The 21,832-nt window shown below is 49.0% G+C and overlaps 1 protein-coding gene across 1 annotated transcript in view; it reads left to right on the forward strand.

The window, feature by feature from the left end:
* The first annotated feature begins 438 nt into the window (after positions 1-438).
* The window catches only part of LOC135450838 (uncharacterized), a 118,191-nt gene continuing 96,797 nt past the window's right edge, over positions 439-21,832 (forward strand). The window contains exon 1 of the mRNA XM_064719385.1: positions 439-455. The gene's annotated coding sequence lies outside the window, so the exon portion shown is untranslated. The remainder of the gene's footprint in view (positions 456-21,832) is intronic.

The following is a 21,832-nucleotide window of genomic DNA, read 5'->3' on the forward strand; positions in this document are numbered from 1 at the left end:
GAAGGAAAGGAGGGTGGGAGGAGGGAAAGGTAATGAGGGTGGAAGGATGGCGAAAAAGTAAAAGTGAAAAAGGGTGTCCGGGGGAGAGTAGTCTGAATTGGGTTATGGGGCGCTGCCCCACCTCACCCATTGGACTCAGCGCGCCGGCCGTGAGTCTGTCTCAAAGCACCGCGGGGCCATGAGCATCCGCCGGGGCTCCCCGTAGAGGAACCGCCGCGGCTTCTCCTGCCCGGGCCGGCCCGCGCGGCGCCCCCCCTTGCTGGTGGCTCACCCGCCCGTCGCGGGCGGGGCCCTGTTGGGGCCGCGGGCGGCCCTTCCCTCAGACCTTCCCCGAGGCGGGGCGCGGGTGACGCGCACCCCGTGGGTGGCCTCGGCAGTGAGCTTCCCCCGGACGCTGTTCGGCGCACTTCCGCCGCTATATAAAGGCTGGCTGACCTGGCTGCTTCTAAGTTAGGGTGAGACGCTGATTCTACCGGCTTGCATTGCGGTTATATGCTGATTAAGAGTCGCCCATTGGTCGGGAGGGGGCTGAGGGCGTGTCGCGGTGTGAGGGTTAAAGCGCAGGCTCATGGCGAAGGGGGAGGCGCCGCCAGAGGGTCTGCGCTAGGAGCCGTGGGCACGGGGGCTGCAACCTGCCCTTGACAGGCTGTGTGGGGAGCTGCGGGCACGAACCTGTGGGGTGGGCTGTAGGGCTGAAACCTGTCCGTGACAGGGTGTGTTAGGAACTGCGGGCACGAACCTTTGGAGCGGGTTGTGGGGCTGAAACCTGTCCCTGACGGAGCGTGTGGGGAGCTGTGGGCACGAGCCTGTGGGGTAGACGTGGTTATGCAAGGCCTAGCCAGCTCCTAAGGGCAGCTCTTTGGAGGGTCTGTACCTTGCTTTTTGCTGCCGTACAGTCCTTTGAGTTGGTTTAAAGGGGTGTGAGTGTGCAAATCTTTCACCTCAGGGCTTGGACATCCTGCTCTTCCAAGACTGAACATGGTCTATCCTGCTGCTCAGGCAATCTCTTTTTCAGAGGAAAGTTATAAATACAGGGGACTTTTTTTTCATGTGGAAGTTGCAGAGCTGGCAAATAATTTTAGAAATAAATCCTGTGATTTTAAGATTTGCTCCTCAGATTTTTGGTTTCTGACTCTTCTATCCCATACACCTTTACCCTGGACTCTCAGTGCAGGGGCTACATAAGGGTTCAGACCAAGACCTGGGGCTGTCTCTGCCATTCAAGCACATGTATTAAATATTACTCTTCTTCTGCACTTCATCCCCTTGAAGTTGTAAGGAATCAAAACTTTTCTGAAGTAGTGTGCTGCAAATCCCCTTAGACTCAGTGTGCAGCCATGCACGTGGGGTACAGTAGGTTCTTTGCTTGCCTGTTGCTCTCTTGATAGCACATTTGCACATTTGGAGATCAAGGCTCACAGAAGAGTTTAGAGGCTGAATCAGCCTTAACTGGTGCAGCTGAGTTGGGTATCAAAAGAGTCTCTGGCATCTTCCACCCAAGGCTGTCTCATTTTTAGTGAGGGGTGATTTTCCATCAGCTACTTTCTCTAAGTGGAAACATGGAGGTAGGGCAGCTGTCTGCTTGGATTGGGAGGGCTGAATGAGCTGATTTTTTTCCTATGGGGCTTTTTCAGGGGTTGGGAATATCCCAAGGAACCTGGGTATGTGGAAAGTTTGCCTGTGAGTTGCTTTTTTGTGGCCTCCCAGTGAACTCGAGGTAAACTGGGACTAAGACTCCCTTTTCCTTCTCCATCCTCCCCCGAGAGCAGTGGAAATGCATTAACATGATGCTAATTGTTAATGTGATGGATGGCAGCAATTAGAGTCTGTAATCCAGTCTCTGCATGTGGAGTGCTGTAGTACAGCCTGGGGAAGCTCTCTGCTAAACACCCTGAGCTGGGATGCAGCATTCCAGGAAGCCCTGGGGTGCTCCTAAATGCTCCTGCCCTTGGAGGGAGTTGTGTGTGTTCCCTGCAGTGGGATAAGTGTGCCTGAAACAGCAATTTAATTCAGATTTACAGCCCTGTTTGGGTGGGTTTTGCTTCCTCCACCAGCATCCCCCTGGTCAGGGTTTGCTGAGAGGAGGCACATTGCAGTTTGGGCATCTTTGTCCCTGATGCTTCCAGTCTCACGTGGGTCCCGCTGGGCATGGCAAGGCCATGCTCATTTAGAGCTGTTATTTATTAAAAGAAGTCCTGGGTGATGACCCTGTCTCTGTCCCTTCAGCTCCTGGTGACATCAGTGACGCAGCTGGTCCTGCAAGGTCACTCTTGCCCTTTGTTTAATGATCTGCTGGTGGAAACGAGCTTCCAGTGCTCTCTGGAGTGTCACTGGGACATGAATATTGATGAAAGCTCGGTGGTCCTGGTGCTGTCACAGCGTGGAGGGCTCATTTGGAGCTGCCAGGCAGCGCGGGGAACTCTGTGATGGAGCGATAATAAAGTGGTGCTGAACTCTGCTCTGAGGTGATGCTCAACATTTGGAACTTGCAGGCTCCTGGCACAGCAGTGAGAGGCTGGGCTGGTGTTTTCCAAAGCAGCATTAACAGGGGAGGGATTCATCCCTCAAACACCTATGGGCGTGCTGCAGGTACAGGAGAGTTTGTTGGCTGCAGCTTCAGGCGGCAAATCATCCGGTTAATGAACCTAATATTTTCCTAACATATATATTTTCCAAGGTGGAACTGGCATAGGGGCAGATGCAATGCAACATCTCTTGAAATGGTCATTTTGGGCTATTGGTATGGAAATCACTGTAAGAAATGGGATGTGGCTGTTATAGGTATGCAAAGGAGGAGCATGGTTTTAAATTTGCAGACTGCATTAGTCCAGGTAAGTCCCTTCCAGATTCTGCTATTCTGTGAAGAAAAGTCAACGTGACAACTGAGTTATGGTAAACAAAACAGTTTTTTCTTTGAAAAAAATGAGGTATTTTACATGCTAACTTAGAATAGATCATGCAATATGCTGTGCCTTTAAGAAGAGTGTGTTTAATATATCTGCTTGAATGGTAGAGACAATCCCAGGTCTTGCTCTGAACCCTGATGTAGCTCCTGCAGTGAGAGTCCAGGGTCAAGGTGTATGAGGCAGAAGGTTGGTGACCTTTATTTTCCTAACTGTGGAGAAGGATCTGCTTCACTCTTGGTGTAATGCAGATCTGACCTGCTTTTGCTTACAGCAGTATCTTCCCTTCCTGCCTCAGATCTGTTTCTGTCTAGAGAGGTTGCAGGAGAGCCCTTCTGCAGGGATTTCTGCTGGGTTGAGGCCATAGGATGTTGGCAGTGTCTAGGTTTAGTAATGGACACCAAAAGATACACATTCTCCCTCAAAACCTTCATGTAACAGTGCCTGTAGGAGCTGCCTCTTGATCAGGTTTTTGCACTGTGTTATTTTGCTGTACAGCCCCTTGCTACACTGAGGGACTGTCCCAAACCCCTCTGATCAAGCAGAGCATTGCTGTTTTTGCAGGTCCTGGCCAGATGTGGCAAAACTGAGCTCTTGTAGGTTTTTTTTTAAGAAAAGTGGATATTGGCTTGTGTGATCTCTAAGCCAATGGCCAGTGGCAGCTGTGTGTCTTAGCAGTGTGGGAAACCTGCTGTAGTAGGAAGACTGCTGGGCTGCCTTTGGAAAGGGTGCACATGGAAACAGATACAGTTGGACTTGATTGTCTTAGAGGTCTTTTTCAACCTTAATGATTCCATGATTCATGTTTCCTCATCTTTGCTAGGGCACATTGGACACTGTCAGCCCTCTAAGGATTTCAGGAAAGACTGTCCCATTAAATCCTTTCAGAGCTTGTGCCCATGCACCGGTGTTTCTGGAGCATAATCTGTATGAGTAAGAAGTAGGAGGGGCTGTGAACCCTGAGGGATCTGTGCCACTGCTCTTGGAGATATAAGGGTCTGCATAGTACCTTGAGGATGTGCATTATATTTATGCTGGAGGGAAGGAAGCAAAAAAAAAAAAAAAGAATTATTATGCTTTTGACAGCGTAGGGTAGGAGTATCACCTTTCCTGACATGTTTGTCTTGAGAGGAGATGGTATCCAGTGGTAGGATGAAGAGAAGTTGCATGCTGTCTGGTGTTAATTACAAAGGGAAAACCACAGGAAAATCAAACGAAATTGAATCCCACTGCATTTGATATTCCCAGAGTTGAAGGCCTCAGTACGTCTCATTAGTTTAAAACCCCTGATGGAGAGAGCTCAGCTTCGAACGGGAAAATTGATATGACATTGAGACCTGGGAGAGGATTAGCTGCCTGCCTCAGAACTTGTCCAGAGGAGTCAAACATGCAAATGTTCCCACAGAGCAGCTCCCTGCAAGAAGGATCCTGGATAATTAAGGCCCCTGGGACCACACAGTTGCAGCGAGGGAGGGATGAGGTCTGTGTGTCTGAAAAGTCCTTCCACTGCATTCTCTCTGTGGGAGAAATAATGCCTGGGCAGTACAGACAAGCCCAAAGCTTTGTGTGTGCTTGACTGCTGGTCACAGAGATGCTCTGTTCCACCCCTCAGTGGGATTTGCAGGTGCTGGATTAGGACTGAACAATGTAGGGTACAGCATTGTTGGACTGATGAATTGCCTTATCTGGCAAAGATGTCTGTGGAAGGTGTGTGGCTAAGATGTAAGCCTAGGTTTGGCCCACTGTGTGACTTGAGCTTTTGTGGCAAAGAGTTTGGTTCCATTTTGTGACCCTGCAGCAGTGCTGAAGGCCCAAACACACCCCTGTCTTTAGTGGTACAAGAATCACAACACCGAGGCAATGTGTGTAGAGAGGTGTAACTGGTTTTCTGGGGCTTGAGCTGGTAGGAGGTGTTCCCTGGGGAATGCAAGCCATGGGGTGTACTGTGCCTGTCAGTTTGTACCTGTGAGTCTCTGCTTTGGGCCCTGCTGGGTTTCCTGTTGTGATGAAGTGTTCTCTAACAGGGAGAGAGGATATTTCCCATTTTCTCCTGCAAACTCCAGCCGTGCTGTGTGTACTCTTAGGCAAGGTGCTAATGATGAAGAATCCATGACTTGGCAGCACACCAGGGTTTTCAGCTTCTGAAAACAAAATGTGTTGGTGCACTGGCTGTGATCTCTGTGGCAGGTGGAGCTTGCACACCATACCAGCATCACTGTGCTCCTTGTGTACTTAGAGGGTTGTTTGTGGCTGGGACATTGCAGTCCTCAGGCAGGATTACTGGAAAAGGCCTGGCAGGACCCCTTTCTTCCAGCAGGCTGATGGAGGCTGTGGAAGCCTGCAGGAATCTGGCCATCAGCATGATGCCTCTTTGGGCAGAAACTCCTGCCCAAGTAGCCAGGAGGTGACAATCAGTGCATCCCTCTGGCACAGGCTTTCTCAGAGGGAAATCATGTCTCTTGTTGAAGCAGTGACCTGAGGCAGGGATCCTCCTCACCCATCTTCTGCCTGTGCCTCTCTCTAGCCTGCTTAAAATAAACAGCCCTTCAGATTCTCCCCTGGAAGAGCAGCTCCAGGGAGGAGCCCCAGAGGAGAACACTTGTCCCAGCACAGGGCATCGCTCACGCTTGATGTTACTGCTGGAGAAGATGTTGGCAAGAGCAAGGAGCTGTGCTTTATATAACTTGGTGTCACAGCTTCCCTCTGAGGGTAGTCTAGGTCAGGACTCACCAGCTTGGGAAAAGCATCAACAAGGAGGACTTGAGACGTGGATAAAATCACCCAAGAAGATGATTAGAAGGTTATTGTCTCCTGCAGGGTAAGAAAATACTGGACTTCAGGTTTAAATCAAATAGCTTTACATGTTGTGTGTGTGGAGAGACCTAATTCAGCCTTGGAAATGTGTTGTCCTGGGATGTTGTGGCGGCCAAAAAATATCATGAACCTTTAAAAAGGAACTTGGCAATTTCATGGCAGATAACTCTTGATGATGGGCTTAAACACAGCCCTGAAGCAATTTACAGCTTGGGAGTTTGTAAGTGCTAGGCTGCTTGGAGCTGGAGAATCATCCTGGGAAAACACTTCCAACTTCTCTTTGATTCTTGCCATTAGCATCAAGCCCAGTTCCTGTGGGAGACAAGGCTGAGTTAGAGGGACCTACAGTCTCTTGGCTGTTGGCTTTCACAAGTGGACAAAGGTGGGTGAGTGACCCAATCACACATCTTCTGAAGTGAGAGCCTCCTTTTTTGGGATCAAAGGGCCATTTTGGGTCTAGCACTGGTGCCACGTGTTCCTCAGTACGGGCAGATGCTCCAGTGACTCCTGCGGTGCCCACGCCTGCCTGTGCAGGAGTGGAAGTTGTGTTTAGGGAGTTGCTTGGTGACAGTTCCTCTGGGAAGGTTTAGAGAACCAAACAGTTAAGTAGTTTTAATAAAAATGTATCAAAATTTGTAAACATATGTATCACATCTCTTTGATAATGAAGGAGCAGTTAATAAGTATTTGCAATCAATGTTCCTACCTGGAAGCTTTCTCTGAAAGCATTTCTGAGGCTGCTCAAACAACCCATTTATTTCTATCATTTTAACAACCTGTTTTCTCAAGGCAATTGAAATTACTTGCTCAAAGAGCTGTCTCCCCTCCTCTCCACCTACGACACGCTCTATTTTACAAAGCCTTGGCTCAGGCTCTGCCTTCTGCCTGTTTCTTGAACGGCTGGGGAAGATCCTGGAACTGGTGCTGGCTGGGATCCTGCTCTGCTGGAGGTGTTGGCAGGGCAGGTGGGCAGCTTTGGGTGACGGTGATAAGCTGGGCTGTAATCACTCACGTGGGGATCCCTACCTAAAAACCAGCTTATGGGGGAAGCCAGGAGCTGCCTTGATGCACAGCTTGGGTGTATGTGTGCTCTAGAAATACTTGCACTGGCTGGAGGAGCCTTGGTTTGGCAATGTGGGGAGCAGGGCACTTCTTCAGCTGTTCTTTAGAATAAAATGATGTGACATCCCACTGATGTGTTCTGAGGACTTGTAGTACATTTCTTAGTCCTCTGACCTCTGTGCCTGGTGCTTTCAGCATCTTGATGAGCTGTTGTTGTGTTATATGAAAACCATATATCATGGTTTTCCTCTGGCACAGAGGTCCAGGGCCCTACCTGCTGCTTCCAGCATGTGTGAGCATCATGTAGGTTTGAATGACTTCTTTGGGCTGTTGGATCAGTGTTTCTTCCTCTTCGTAGCAGTGTGTGAGTGGGTGGCTGGTTCTCAGAGCACTGATGTGCCTTCTTGAAGGCTGGAGGGTTAGTTGGGCTTGGTGCAGGAGAAGTTTAGGTCTCCCAGCCTGGGCACATCCCAGGACAAAGCTTAATAGGTCAGTGTTGAAAATGCCTGTTGCAGAAGCAGCTTGCTTTTGTCTAAGAAGAGATGGCAGGTGATAACTGAGAGCTTCAGCTTCCAGGGTTCTTCCCCACATACTTCTTGCAAGGATTTAATTTCTCAGGCTGTACTGGTGCTTTGCCTTTCCCTGGGAAACTGGGAGCCACGTGGTTCTGACATTCTCTCGTTCCCTGGGGTTATTCCCTGTCCTGCTCTCTGGGGCTGTGTTAGGGCTCTGCTTTGTGAGATAACTGATAGGGCTGTCAGCCCCCGTGTCCCCAGAACCTGAGAAGACAAATAGTCCAACACGTGTAGCCACCTTTGCAGGTCCTGGGGCCCCGGCAGGAGCCAGCAGGGTGACGGATGGGCTGACACAACTGGGTCAGCACCAATGTCAAAGGGGTGGAAGCTGTGCCTCCTTCTCCCCTCTGCTTGGCACCCCAGCGCCTCTGGGCCAGACAGAGGCCACTTATCACCCTTTCCTGCAGTGCCTGCTCTAAGCTGGCAGCACCAGAGCCTTGTCTGGAGGAAAGACACGAGTCACGGTCCTAATGCTCTGCTGTGGAGCTGCCATCTGTCCTCTCCTTGGATGCTGCTGCCAGGGCAGCCTGGGAACATAACCCAGAGCTGAGGCTCTGTCAGACAAACATCTGGTTAGCCTGTGCTCTGTGCCTCTGCCTTCCCAGCACACCGTGGTGCTGTGTTCCCTCAAATTGGTGAGCTTCATGTACCTGCACATACAGATGTGGATATATATCCGTTTTTTTAGAATTCCAGCTCTGTGCTTTGCATCTTAATGGTGCTTTCCTTGCCTAGCCTCCTACAGCCTCTCCTCTGTCATCTGGAGCCAGCTTCTGTGCTGTGGGAAGGGTTGCTTGTTTGGAGAGGACCGTGCAAATAATCTCATGAGTTTCTCCCTTTATGGATGGGTGAGGAAAATTTGGCAAAGTGGCTGCAAGTGAATCTTGTGAGCGTTCTGGGGGGATGAGCTGAGAGCCCTGAGCCAGTCTCAGTGTGCAAAATCCATTAGCCACGAGCAGAGCTGCTTCTGGACTCGGCATTCAGTACCTGTTACGGCCTGAATTAGTCCCTAATTTCTGTCCCTTACAGTTAGAATTACTCAGACATTTCTTTTTGAGACGGGATATTGCTTCTGACTAAATACCCTAAAGCCATGGCTCTACTGACTATTAAATTGTTCTCAGGAATGCACTGATCCTCTTGTCTCCGGGTCAGTGTAGGCTGGTGCTGTCATCTGCATGCTGCTGTGGGGTTGGAAGAGGTGCTTTGCTTTGCTGTAGGCAAGCAAATGCTGAGACACATTGGAGGACTCAATGGCTGCAGGTTTAATAAGATCAATACTACCTCTGGAAAAGATTATATGGTATACTAGGCAGCAAATAGAGCACTTCTGCTGGATTTGGAACCGTTTATTGAGTCTAATAGGGATGGTGAGGTAGAGGGGATGTAGCTGGAGTGAATTGCACAGTCGCAGTAGCTGAGACTCCCACATTAAGGGTTTTGCAGTCTATTAAATAATGGAGTTAAAATCAAAGTAAATGAGGAAGTTTTGTCCAAGAAGTCCTACCTGCAGCCACATCATCAGCCAAAGAACAGAGGAGAAACATGCTGCCCAGAAGAGGAGTGCTTGCTCCTGTATCCATTGGCCTGTGCCACCTTCCTGAAGCCTTGAAAGATGTCAGGAAGAGGGGAGGGATGTCTGTCAGGCTCCTGTCAGGACAAAGAGCCAGTCAGGGTGGAAGCTTGGAGATCCTCCTCTTCCTACCCAGCAGGCTGTTGGCTCTTCCACCCACAGCTGGCAGGTCCAAAGTTGTTTTGTGCTGTGGGACATCCCTTGTGCCACACTGGGTGCTCTACAGCCAGGGTTAATGCTGCTGCCCAACACAGCCCACAGTGGGCTGGCATGAGTTAAGGAGCAGCATTGGGGAACTCTGCTGGCTTGTCTGAGCTGCCCTTGTGCTGCCATCACCTCCTGCGGTGTGCCCTGCAATAATTAGCTGTAATCAGACATGAGCAATAGCCTGCCTGGTCACCCTCCCTGCTCCTGGGGAGCACGGCAGGGCACCCGACTCCTGTCATTTCTCTGGTGCTCTGTCCAGTCTCATTTGAAATGCCTTGCAGGATGAATTACAGTGCTCCAAGGGAATCTGCAAAACAGGATCACAGGCCAATTGAATCCATCTGCAAAATGCGGGAGGATGATGGATCGCCCTATGAATGGATTCTGCTCACCCCTTAATATATTTTTAAAATTTTATTTTAAAACTCTTGGTGAGAGTAAGAACAACAAATGCTTGAGGAACGAGGAGCTGGATCAGGCCGTGCTGACTAAAGGTGGGTGATGCAGAAGGGAAGTAGGGAAGCAAGGAGAGATTCACACTGTCTGCTGGCCAGTCTGGTCCCTCTGAAAGCAGGCCAATCTATGGGAGTGTTTCATGGCGTAAAATGTGCTGGGACAGGCTGGAATTACCACCCATGGGGAGGCTTTAGGGACAAATAACAACCTGCCCAAGCCAATCAAAGCAGTTTCTAGTAGGAGCTGTGCAGGTGCTGTGACCCACGTGGATGTTGCAGGTATCCTAGGGCACAAGGGCAGCTGAATGCAGCTCTCAGGATCTGATTTACAAATTCCTGGCTGGCTGGCCTGGGAATGTGGCCAAGGTCACCCATGTTGGCCCTGGTGTGGTTGGACTGCCAAGGAAGAAGCTAACCCCCCTGCACTTTGGGTGGATTGAGGTTGGGCTGGTGTTACTGAGCTTCCTCCTCCTCCGGCTGGGATGCTCCAGCCATGGCCTGAGGGGGAAGGGAAATGAATTAAACCCATCTTCAGACACGTTTGTATTGATTCTGTCACTTTCTTGCTGCTTGCTGACAGGTGATGGATGGCTCATAATGCGACTGGCACAGTACATTACGTTTCCCATCCAGGGACTCCTAAATCATTTCAAATTTTCAAATTCCCTAATCAATATTTTATCAGTAGCAGAAGAAAGCGGAACAGACCCATTTCTCAAGAGGTAGAAGAATGAGTGTGTGTGGATGCGTGCCTGCACATACATAGGCATGGGAGTTTGGGTATTTATAATCACAACTAAGGCATCCTCAGTATAACAATTATATCTGCAACCTGAAAAATAAATACAGAAGTAGGACCAGGAGTGATGCTTACATTTAAGTGACTTCAGGATGAAGTAAATTAGAGATTTGGATTTCTGATATGATCATGGAGGATTAATGCCATGTGGGCTCTGCACTCATTGCTCAGCCGGTCGCTCCAACCTTATGCAGGGTGCAGGGGGGTTGAGGCAGGTGCAAACATGCCTCATTTTTTGGGGAAGGAAATTGGATTTTCAAGCACCTCTAATGCAGCAGGACTCAGATCTCTCACATGGCACTGAAGCAGTAATGGGGAAATATCCCTAGCAAGCCTGTTTGGAGCTGGCTTACGTGGCCTGGATGGTTGTTTGTCTGGCGCTTTAACCAAGCATGGTGCTGCTTGCTTGGGACTGGGCTGGGCAGAGAAGCATCCTGTTGCTGCCATGGTGCGTTGGCTCCTGGGGCATTGGAAAACTAAATGGGAATGTGCCTGCAATGATGTGTGCTTGAAATGGTCCTGAGCCAACAGGGTGTGCCTTTCTATGCGAGTGCTGGCACTTCCTGCTGCACTAGGATGGGATTCAGGTGGGGTTGGGTGAGGACAGAGAAGGAGGGACTGGGGCATTTCAGAGGAGATGCAGGTGGACTCCATGATGTTAGAATACTGTGTGGAGTGGCTGGCTCCAAAATGAGTCCCAGATTCAGTGACTTTCCATGTCTTCCACACTGGGCTTCCTTCACCAGTAGCTCCCAGTTCCTGCCTGGCATCTGGCTTTCTGCTGAGCTTTGGGAGGGAAGAGCCCAGGGAAGAAAGGAGATGGTTCCCCCTGTTGTAGGAGTGTGGTTTCTGCAAAGAGGAGGCAGCACAGGGCTTTGTTCTTTCCCCTCCAAAAGATGATCCTGGTGAGACAGCTGGAGTCTGCCCCAAAGATGGCTGCTCTCCTCAAATCTTTCCTGTCCTGGTGGTCCTTCCTTTGTGCTCCTTGCATGCCCTGACCTCACTGCTCCACAATCTTTCTCCATCCAATTACTCATTCTCTTAGACTCTTGTTTTTTATTCCCAGGCTGGATGTTTTCCAAGTAAAAGATTTATTCTTAAGCTATTTTTTCCTTCCCTGTGAAGAGAGCTTCCAAACAGCACAGATGTGAAGCTAAACATAACCTTCCTTGTTACTGTCACCTCTCCTCAGCGTTTGCCTGGCTGATCTGGTGTTGCTTTGCTTCCAAGTGTTATTTCACAGCTCAGTTGTAGCTTGCTGCTGGAATACACAAGGCAGGCTTGCAGGAGGGAGCAGGCCTGCTGCTCCTGGGGGCACAAGGTGGAGCTCAAGGGTGGCACTCAGACCCATGCTGACCTCCAGGCTGGGTGGGCACCCTTAGCCCTTTGGGCTGGTGTGGTGGTGTGGGCTGAATAACATGAGAGTCAGGCTCTCCTTCTAGAGGTAGTTTAAAAAACTGCTTTTTACTCACAGAAGAAACTTCTGTGCCTTTCCATCCTGACCTCTCTGTGGTCTAGGGCAGACACACATTGCTCTTTCCCCAAGGCAAGAGTGGCCTCACCACCAGCAGGGAGGTCTCATGCTGCAGCACTTCTATGCCAACGTTTTTTCTCTGTGTTCAAAGTTTTCTGTGGGCTTGGTTTCAGAGGCTTGATCCCTGCTGTGCCCATGTGGAGGTGAAGTTTGCAGCTGTACCCTTGTCTCTCTGTTATCACATGCTCAGGGTTTGTCAGGGATGGGGGAGGCCTCTGCTTTGTGCTGTCCACACGGCTTCCTCCCCTGGAGGCACTGTGTGTAACAGGAACCTGGTTGAACAGTGCAAAAAATGTGTGGAAATAACTGATTTTCTTCTTCTGAAAGCCTGTGCCTGATCTACAGGAGCAGGAATCCTTTTGAAGAGCTCCTGCATACTTCATGTGTACCTGAGGCAGGTTGCAAGGCTGTTTTCCTTTTTCCTTGGTTAAAGATAAGATTTAATTGAACCAGGGAGAAGTCAGTGTTTGCAGTGTCATTTACTGATCTGATAGCTGTTTGCAGTTGGGTCTGAAAGTGTCTGGAGGCAGAATTCCTTCAACCATGCTGCTCTGGTCAATGTGTCCATGATTCCTGGAGCACAGCAGGAGAGAGGAAAGAAGCTACTGAGGTGCCTCCCAGAGAGACAAAGTATTTGTCATGTAGCTGTCACCAACCACTCTTCAAACAAACTTGGTCACCCACACTGCCTGCTGCTTTCCCTCTTTTAAGTACAACAGCAGGAATTGCCTTTTCCCTCCTGCTTTGGTGGTAACCTCCTCTTGTTCTGGTGCTTTCTGAGGACACAGCATGTGTTTCACTGTGAGCAGGACAAGAGACAGACCCAGACCTTTGCAACACAAGTGTGAGTCCCTGTCAATGACTGCATTGGGCCGATAAACTCAGTCCTTCTGCACGAGAGGTGAAGCCCATTGTTTGTTTCCCTGGATGAGAGATGTTCTGAAAAACTCTCTACCTTAGAGAGAAATGGGCCCTTACCACCTGAAAAAGTTTGCTGTGTGTTGCAGTTCTCTTCTTTGTGGTTGCTGTGCCTGGGAAAGAGCAGAGAAACTGGGAAACTCTGCAAGCAGTATGAGGATTAGCTCAAACAGGAGGGGATGGGGTGAACTGGCTCCCCAAAGGCAGTGCTTAACCCCCATTTGTCCTGAGGACCAGGAATGTGTACAACCCTAAAGCTCCAGGATGCAGCTCCACCCGACACCTTAAGAGGTCTTTTCCAACCTAAATGATTCCATGACTCTGTATCTTACATGTTTTAAAATATACTTGGGTATCCTGAAAGGATCCCTGGTTAGGAGCTGGGATTTATGTCCCTCAGGATAAAGAGCCTGTGGCAAACAGACCTCAGCTTGGCTTGTCACCTCTCTCAGCCGGCAGTGCCAGGGTTTCCTGCCCTTTTCCTGCCTTTTTGTCAGAGCTGGACATGGTGGCACAGCTGTTGTAAGGAGAAGGAGTTGCTTGGGCAAGGAGGATGTGGGCTGAAGATACCTTGAGACTTCAGAGCTGTCACTTGCCAGCCTGACCAGAATACCATGCAGGAAAGTGAAATTTGGGTAACTTAGCAAAACAACACAAAGGCTCTGCGTGCCTTTCAAATGAGCTGTGGTGGCATGAAGGGGAAATGCCCAGCTGGTTTTAATATCCAGCTTAAGGGAAGTCCTCTTGTTCATTTAGTCTTGATTTAAAGTGGTCTGAGGAGGTGTAATCCTCTTGCCTCATCTGGGTCTAATCTAAGCTGGGTGCTGATAAGCAAAGAGCTGTTTTTCCCTGACAGCCACTTCTGCCAAGCCAGAAATAGCTTGCCCAAGTAAGCTCACCATAGCAGAATTTCTCATTCAAAAGTTAATAAGCTTTGAAATTGGATTTTAATCAACTAATCTTCGATCCTAGGCACTAGAGCTTGATTAGGAGTGTCCAGTAAACCAAGTTACATCTCTCTTCCCTGATGTCTTGCCCCCCCTCCCAATCTAGCAAAGAAGAGGTTGAGAAATGGTTTCAGCATGTGAGGACCTGTGCATTTTAGGGTTTGTGTTGTCCCTGTTCTTTTGATCTGATCCATTCCATGAGTGAATAGAAAAACTGATCTCTGGTGGACATTTGCTCTTCCAAGGCTGTAAATGTCTTTTATCAGCTCCTTTTGGGAAAAGACCTCTTTTTTTAAAAAGGTTTGGCTTCAATCAGATGAGGTGGGATGAGGAATAAAAAATCTGCTGGGGCCCTAACCATATCCCTCTTATTCCCAGCATCAAAATAGAGTCCCATAAACTCTGCATCCCACAGAATCATGAAATAGCTGAGGTTGAAAGGACCTCTGGCATTTTTCCAGGCTTCAGGGGAAATCATAGCTGGACCTCAGGGTTATACTTCTGCTCAAGGGATGGATTCAGTTCAGACCTCTCCAACCCACTCCCCCTCCCCATAAATCTGAGCAAACACTCCTGTCTCAATTTACCATCCAAACACTTTTCTCTTGATCAGATAGAGGCTGTTTTTATTTTTTTTAAGCTATATTTAGATTTGGAGCAAGCTTCTGTTTCTTGCAGAAACACTGGCTTAGTGAGCTCTCCAAGGACCACACAGTTCATCCCTGTGCTTGTGGAATGGTCAAATCAAATGGGGGAGAGGATTTGTTTGGGCAGCAGAGTGAGCACATAGAGCTCACATGCTGTATTCTTGTTATCTTGAGTCACCCCTGACACTGCCATGGTGCCAGGGTTGGGGTGGGCTGTCACTATAGGACACAAAACAACTTGCTGCTCTTTCTAAGGTAGAAAAGGGACTTCATTTTTCTGGCTCTAACACTTATAGATTTCCAAAAGTGACAGTGGATTGGAGGGTGAAAGTGCCACCTCCCCAATGACACTGGACAAACTAACAGGCTATCAAAATTCTCACCCTCCATAAAAGAACATAAAACAAGTTATTTACAGAAAATGTGTGAGAAAGTTCATTACAAGAATGTAAACATCAGAAGGCTTAGAAAAATCTCAAAAAATCAGGGTGGGCTCTCTGAGGGGCACCTCTCTTCCTAACGCCACACATTTGGGATGCTGGGAGAGGCCCTGGAGTGGGCTTGCTATGGGTGGTTTGGGTTTGATGGGACATTGGGAGCTGGTCATGCTGGCTCCAAGCAGAGTTTCTGCTCTCCAGTACTTCTCACTCTTCCAGAGGATGTTGTATTTCCCTTGCCCTGGGCTATGAACATCTCCTGGACATTTATCTTCTTTCCTCTGACGAAAGGCAGCCGAGGGAGTGTAATGATCCTTCCGAACACACTTTACTACCTAGAATATCTATTCCATATAAAACGACCCTAATGGCCAACTTTTACCATTTCCAGTGCTTTACAGGGATTTAAGCTCTGTGATGGTACTTGCCAGGAATATGAACTGTGGTGTGTCAGCTTTTGGGGGCTGTCCAGCCTGTGCTGGGCTGACAGGTAGCTTGAAGGGAGGCTGGTCTAGTGGGCAGGATTGGCTGAAACTGTTCAGAAAACAGTGTGCTTAGGGTGAGTCAGCTTCCTCTGGAGGTGATGCTTCCAGCCAGCCACAGCCACATGATGAATGAAAAGTGACATTAATCTACTAACCCTCAGGCCAATACAGTTAGCAGAGCTGACTGTACCAGGGGAGAGATGAAGTTAGCCTGGTTAGGATCCTCTGAGGCCTCTGGATTTTAGACATCTTGGAGGGTGCTGATCCCCAGACATCCCCAAGCTGTTAGTGGAATTCAGAAGCCCTCAGTGGGCTGATCCTTAGAAGGAGTCCAGAGCAGGTTTGATGCCCCACAGAATGGCAGGTGGTGTCCCAGAAGCTTTTCCAAGCCACACTGAAAATAGAAGAGGTCTTGCCTGTGTAGCCCCAGCTGTGAAGAGATGGTGGCCTTGTACAGGGAAATCTGCAGAATATTTCAAGTTTTTCCTCAAGTTTTCCATTCCTATTTGATATTTCTAGCTAGGGCTAGTTTTTTCTTCCTGAGTTTAGATAAAGACCTGACCCCCAATAAACCTCAGTCCTTTCTTGGGTAGTCAAACACCAAACTGTTCTCACTCTGGTGGTCAATTATTTTGTGAAGCTTTTTGAAGTGAAGCTTCCCAATCCCATAGCAGAGCAGCAAGTCTGGTGTAGCCAAACAGCATTGCAGGCTCAACTTGTCCTCCAGGCTCCATGAAGAGTGAGAACAAGCTGCCAGCAGCCATGGTGGGTGTGAAGACCAGATCCTGCTTGCTTTGGGATGTGTGAATGTTTTGACCTTCTTAGGGCTTCCCATTGCAATGTTTTAGGGCCTGATTTCTGACAAGCTGCATCTCCCAGCTTGTGTCCAGCTCTCTTGCCCAGTTGACCCCAAATTGAGCATGAGATCAGGTCTGGGCACTTCTCCATGTGCTGTGGTGTATGTTTGTGTGGCTGAAGAGAACAGGCATAGCCCAAAACATCTAGGAGAGAGTAACTCATCCTATTCCTTCCTCCTGACCATCTTTTCAAAGTGATGCCTCTTTGTTGCTTCCAGCAAGCCACTGGAAGGACTGAAATCTCTGGAGATGTCCCTTCTGGAGAGCCACCCAAGTTAGAGCCAGCTGGTGAGCTCAACTTTTACATTTGAGATTTTTTTTTTTGATGGTGCCTGAATGGAAAGGCTGCATGTCCAGTGAGTTGTGCTTATGTTTGGTTGTGGTTGGGTTTTTTGGAGGGAAAAAAATGAAGGCTAAATGAATTATGCTGTGCAGATAGAGGTAAGAGGCTGATGGTCATGGAAGCAGATGGTCATGGAAGTTCAAGGTCTTGGGGACCTGCATGAGTTGAAAATATGGGAGAACCAATTTTGAATCCATGTCCGCCTTGATTCAAAGCACTATTGAGATTTTTCCTTCTCTTAGGCTCATGGCCTAAGGAACCTCTCTTTTGATCTGTGCTTTATGGATCCATCTCCTTGAAAAAGGTTGGAAATAAGGAAATGGCACTTGTAACTGTTGTTTTCATGGTTGTGTTGTGTTGGGCCAGGTTTGGTTATGACTGAGGGAATTAGTAGGAGGGTGCTATGGAAATGCAAGCCTGGGCGAGGAGGAGGAGGAAGAGGAATGGAAATTTATTGTAAAGCCATTGCTGCAATGGGAGGGGAAGGTGTTTGCCTAGGAATGTTTTGAAGGACTGGTGCTCAGTGGGCTGACTGTGATGAACCACTTGGAAGATTTGATGGTGCTTAGAAGTTTAGATAGGGGACCCACCAGTGACATTATTCTTTCCTTTTAATGAGGGCAGAGTTTTTCTGTTTCCTTAAGGAGGAGGACCTGGACTTGTGTAGGGATGGTAGTGCCCAGCTCTCCCCTAGGCTGGCCTGGATGAGCTACAGAATCTACTTGTCTGCCCTTCTCCCTATCCCAGCACACAGTGACCTCCAGCTCAGCCCAGGATCTGTGGCTTATCCCTTGTGAAGGACACAGTGAAATCTTGCCAAGGTGACAATCCCCAGGGAGTGCTTTGCAAAGACTTGCCAGAGCCGTGGCAACCACAGACTCACTTAAATTCCAACAGTGAGCTACTTGGTGCCAGATCCCATTTGTATCACTGAGAAAAATGGTAAAATCATTGTTAGGTGTTCACTAAAATACTCTAAATTTTAGAGAACACGAGGCATGAGTCAGGCATTGAAGCCAGCATCCAAAGGAGGGAGGGAGTGGCGAGAGGCAGCAGGAGTGCTTATGAAATATTTTGTTTCACTGGCAAGAGGACAAGAAATAATTGGGCCTTAAATCAAGGAAATGGGAGAATAGGAACAGCAAATCAAGGGAAATGGTGGAAAATTAGGTCTTAGAGTAGAGAAATGTGTACACATGATCACCTGGTGGTTCTGGCAGAGATATGTGCCCATAAATCTTCCCTTTTAACCTCTTCCCTGTTGCTTTATGGGGAATAGTGTCAGGCTTACTGGCCCCATACATCTTTTCTAGAGACTACTGGTTTTGGTTTCAGCTTGCTTGGTGGCCTGGATCTGCTTTAGAGCTGGAGTGGGAGCTCCCAGCCTGTCTGGGCTCCTTGGGGCAGCCTGGAGGCTGTGACCCCCAAGAGAAGATCCATCCTGTATGTGGGATGGGGTTGGATGGCTGGGATGAGCCATGGAGGACTCTCTCCCAGAGCTGTAGTGTGTGGATACACAGTCAAAGATCTTAAAACACAGAACTCACAGATGTTAAAACCTAGAAGATCAAGGTAACCACTCTGGAGACCCAGGCACCTCCCTCCTATTTAAACACAGGACATCTCAGCAGGTTCTTCCAGCTGCGAATTCTGCTATTAAAACAAAAAAGAGATAAAAAATTAAAAATCCCCTTTACACCTCCCTTAAGGTCCCAGGCTTATTTTTCTTATGAAAATAATGAAATGTAAAACTGAAGCTTCCCCTGTTTGCTTTGTGCCAGCCATCCCTCCCTTTGCACAGTGCTCATTAACTCCCCGAACGCTCGAGTCAGACGCGGCCTCTGGTTAAAAACAGCAACCGCCCTCGTGCCGTGCCTGCTTCCCAGGAGCTGACAGCCAGACAATAACACCAATGGGATCAGCCTCATCAGGAGATGTCAGCCCCTCTGTGAAATTTACATAACTGGGGTTTGGAGTCGGTGGTGGCGGGGGGAGAGCAGGGAAGCGGGTTGAAAAATAAATAAAGAATGTTGGAAAAAGAAGTGGAAAGAGGGAAGCTGCTGTTCAGGAGAGGCTGCTGGGGAAGCTGCCTCTCTGCATGTCCCTGCTGAGGGATCTTTTGGGCAGGTAGGAATTGCTGCTCCAGGATCACAGGTGATGTGAGTTATGTGGCTGCATCAGTGGTTGGACTTGATCTTGGAAGTGTTTTCCAACCTTAATGATTCTCTGGTTTTCTCCAGCACAGCTTTTCTGATCCAGTCTGGTACCTGGGGTGAGAGTACTCAGCAAGAGCAGGGTGTTAAATTATTCTGTCAGAAACAAAAGTCTCTGCTGAACGTTGTTCTAAAATAGCCAGCCTGGGCCACATGGTTTGAGGAGCTCTATTAGTCAGATAAAAACATTGTCTTCTGCTATTTAGGCAGAATGGGGGTGTCCAAAAATGTCTTAACACAAAAGCTGCTCCTGCAAAGCCTTTAATCTGATTTTGTTTGGCTGCTGGAACATCCTGGTGGGAATCTGGTGTTGGCCCACCTTTGGCTGCTCTAGGGCAGCTGCCCAAGGAAGGCAAGGCCAAGCCCAGGGTGTAGGGACTGTTAGGGTGACACTGCTGATCCAATTCCTGCTTGAAATGGCTGCACACTCAGGGACAGCCTTCACCAGGGGGAAGGGGAGAAAGCCATCACTCACTGCTTTGGTGTGGGAGGGATTGTATCTGATTTGGGCATCTGGGATGAGGCTCCTGAGCTACCTGGGGGAAGCTCCTTCACCTGAGGCTGTCAGCATAGCCCAGTCTGGTGTTACATGGTTTTGGGGTTCAGTGCTTAATGCTATCGTGGATTCCCTTTCAAGGCCTGGATGTTGGGGTTTTTGTTTTGTTTTTTTAGTTATCATCACTCCAGAGTGCTGCAGAGGAGTGAACATTTGTGCCAGCAGCAGCTGAGGGTATCAGCAGCTGTCTGGGGCCATTATGCAGAAGTTCAAGTCCTGGCCAGCGTGCTGAGTCCTAACAATCCCTGACTGAAGGCACATCTGAGACATGTCAGGCAAAAACTTATTCTTTATTAGTGTATGCTTTTTTGAATGTGGGAGATGCTGCTTGAAATGAGTGTCTGGGCACAACAGCATTGCTGTTCCTGCCTGTTTTTCCATCACCTCACTCTCTGTGCCTGTTTGTTTGCTATTGTGCCTGTACTATTTTATTCTGTCCCCCCTTGTTTCATCTCTGGCATAAGAAGTTATTCAGCCCCCGAGTGCGCGGGAGCCTATTGTGCACGGAGAGCTGCAGCACAAAGGATTCCTGAGACAATCTTGTTCCCTCTCGTCAGCACAAGCTGCCCAGCCAGATTCACAAACACATCTTCAAGTCTTAAAAGGAGTTGTGCTCTGTTTGACTGCAGCTTAAAGCATGGGGAATAGGGGAGGGAGAGGCCTTTCAGGAGCCTGGTGGGTTTTGTCAGCCCACTCATGGTCCTGTGGCACAGCTGCAGCCCAGCCCATGCAGATGTTAGTGAATGCCCATGTTTGAGATGGAGATTTACTTTGCAGCTGGTCTGAAGATAAGCAGTAGACAAACTCTCCCCTTGGGAACCTCTGGTTTGTGGGGTATAGAGATACCCCCCACCCCCAGGCAGGCTGCAATTTTAGCACCAGAATGGCTGCCTTGGTGCTGTGGGAATGCTCATTAGTCCTGATGTTCAGCAGGGCTCAAATGTGGGTGCAGACCTCCTCAACTGCTCTCCTGCAGTGGCAGCTCTGAATGGCACTGTGCTGTAGGCATGGATCTACTTCCTCAGCAGCAGCTTTGTGTTTCCCAGGGTTCCCAGAGAATGTCTGTGCAGGGACACCGGAGCCCTGTGTGTTGCCAGCCCTGGCACATGGTGGCTGTCAAGGGCAGTGAAGCACAACAGATGGGTTCAGGAGACCTGGGTTCCTGCATTTCCCAGAGCTGTTCCAGGTAAGCCTGCTTGAATGCTGTCTTGCCACTTGGCATAGCCCCAGCTCCCATAGCAGCGATGGGAGAAGCTCTAAACTTGGGTTCTGCAGGTCAGTTTAGTCACTGGTCTGTTTGACTACAGCTCTGGTCCAGCTGGGGCAAAATGGGGTTTTTCTGACTGCAGAATAACAGGATGGTTGGAATTGGAAGGGGTCTTACAGATCTTCCCATTCCATGGGAATTCCAGTGGGTAATTGCCATTGCAAGGACACCTCCCACTAGACCAAATTGCTCTGAGTCCCATCCTGCCTGGCCTGGAACACTTCCAGGGATAGGGCAGCCACAGCTTTTCTGGGCAACCTGTGCCAGGACCTCCCCACCCTCACAGGGAAGAATGTTTTGCAAATATCTAATTTAACCTCCCTCTTTCAGTTTAGAGCCCTTCCTCCTCTTTCTCTCTTTGCTCCAGAACCTTGTCCAAAGTCCTTTTCCAGCTCTCTCGTAGCCTCTCTCAGCATGGGAAGGGGCTCTAAGGTTTCCCTGGAGCCTTTTCTTCTTCAGGCTGGACAGCTCCAACTCTCACAACCTATCTTCAGTGAGAGAGGTGTTCATCCCTCTAAGCATCTTTGTGGCCTTCCTCTGGACTGGCTTCAAGAGGTTCACATAAACCTGTGGAAAACCAGGGAAACCCCTCATCTCTAGACCTGCACAGATGGGAGGGTTGGTTAAACCCATGCCACTAATCTTTCCTTGCTCCAGTCTTGTGAGACAAAAGTATTCCCAAGCCCATGGATCAACCCTCAAGCTGAGACATGCTCTGTGAAATGTCAGGATTTGGGTGACCTCTTCCATTTCACCTTGGATGCTGCTGCAGTTCAGCGCTGCACCGAAATAGGAGAAGAGGAGGTGTCCAAGCAAGTGGCAGGGACAAACAGCTTTAAAAAAGCCCTGCCTTTGCAGAGTGCTGTTTCTTTTAACCTTTAAAGACTCTGCCTTGCTTCTTTTCAAAGCCTCCTGCTTTGATTTCCCGTTCACAGTTGTCTTTCTGGCAGCCCGTGGTAGAAAGGAGACACGGATGAGGGTTAAAGAACAGCTGCAGGAACATAATTAATGCTTTGCAACATTTCTGAAGGCCTTTAGCACCTTGCCGTGACCCAGCCTGTAACATCTGTGCGTTGGCAGCAGCCAAGCTGTAAAACTCCCCTCCTCCAAGTACTGCACAGAGCAACTGTGGCCCGCCCGAGGCGTGCAATCAGGGCAAAAACGTAACAAATCAGTACAAAAGGCAGGCTGCAACACAGATGGCAGCTCCTTGGGTGCTGGGCTTGGCAGTGCTAAGGGG

This window comes from Zonotrichia leucophrys, chromosome 8 (genome assembly GCF_028769735.1).
Source record: "Zonotrichia leucophrys gambelii isolate GWCS_2022_RI chromosome 8, RI_Zleu_2.0, whole genome shotgun sequence".
Classification (NCBI taxonomy): Eukaryota; Metazoa; Chordata; class Aves; order Passeriformes; family Passerellidae; genus Zonotrichia; species Zonotrichia leucophrys.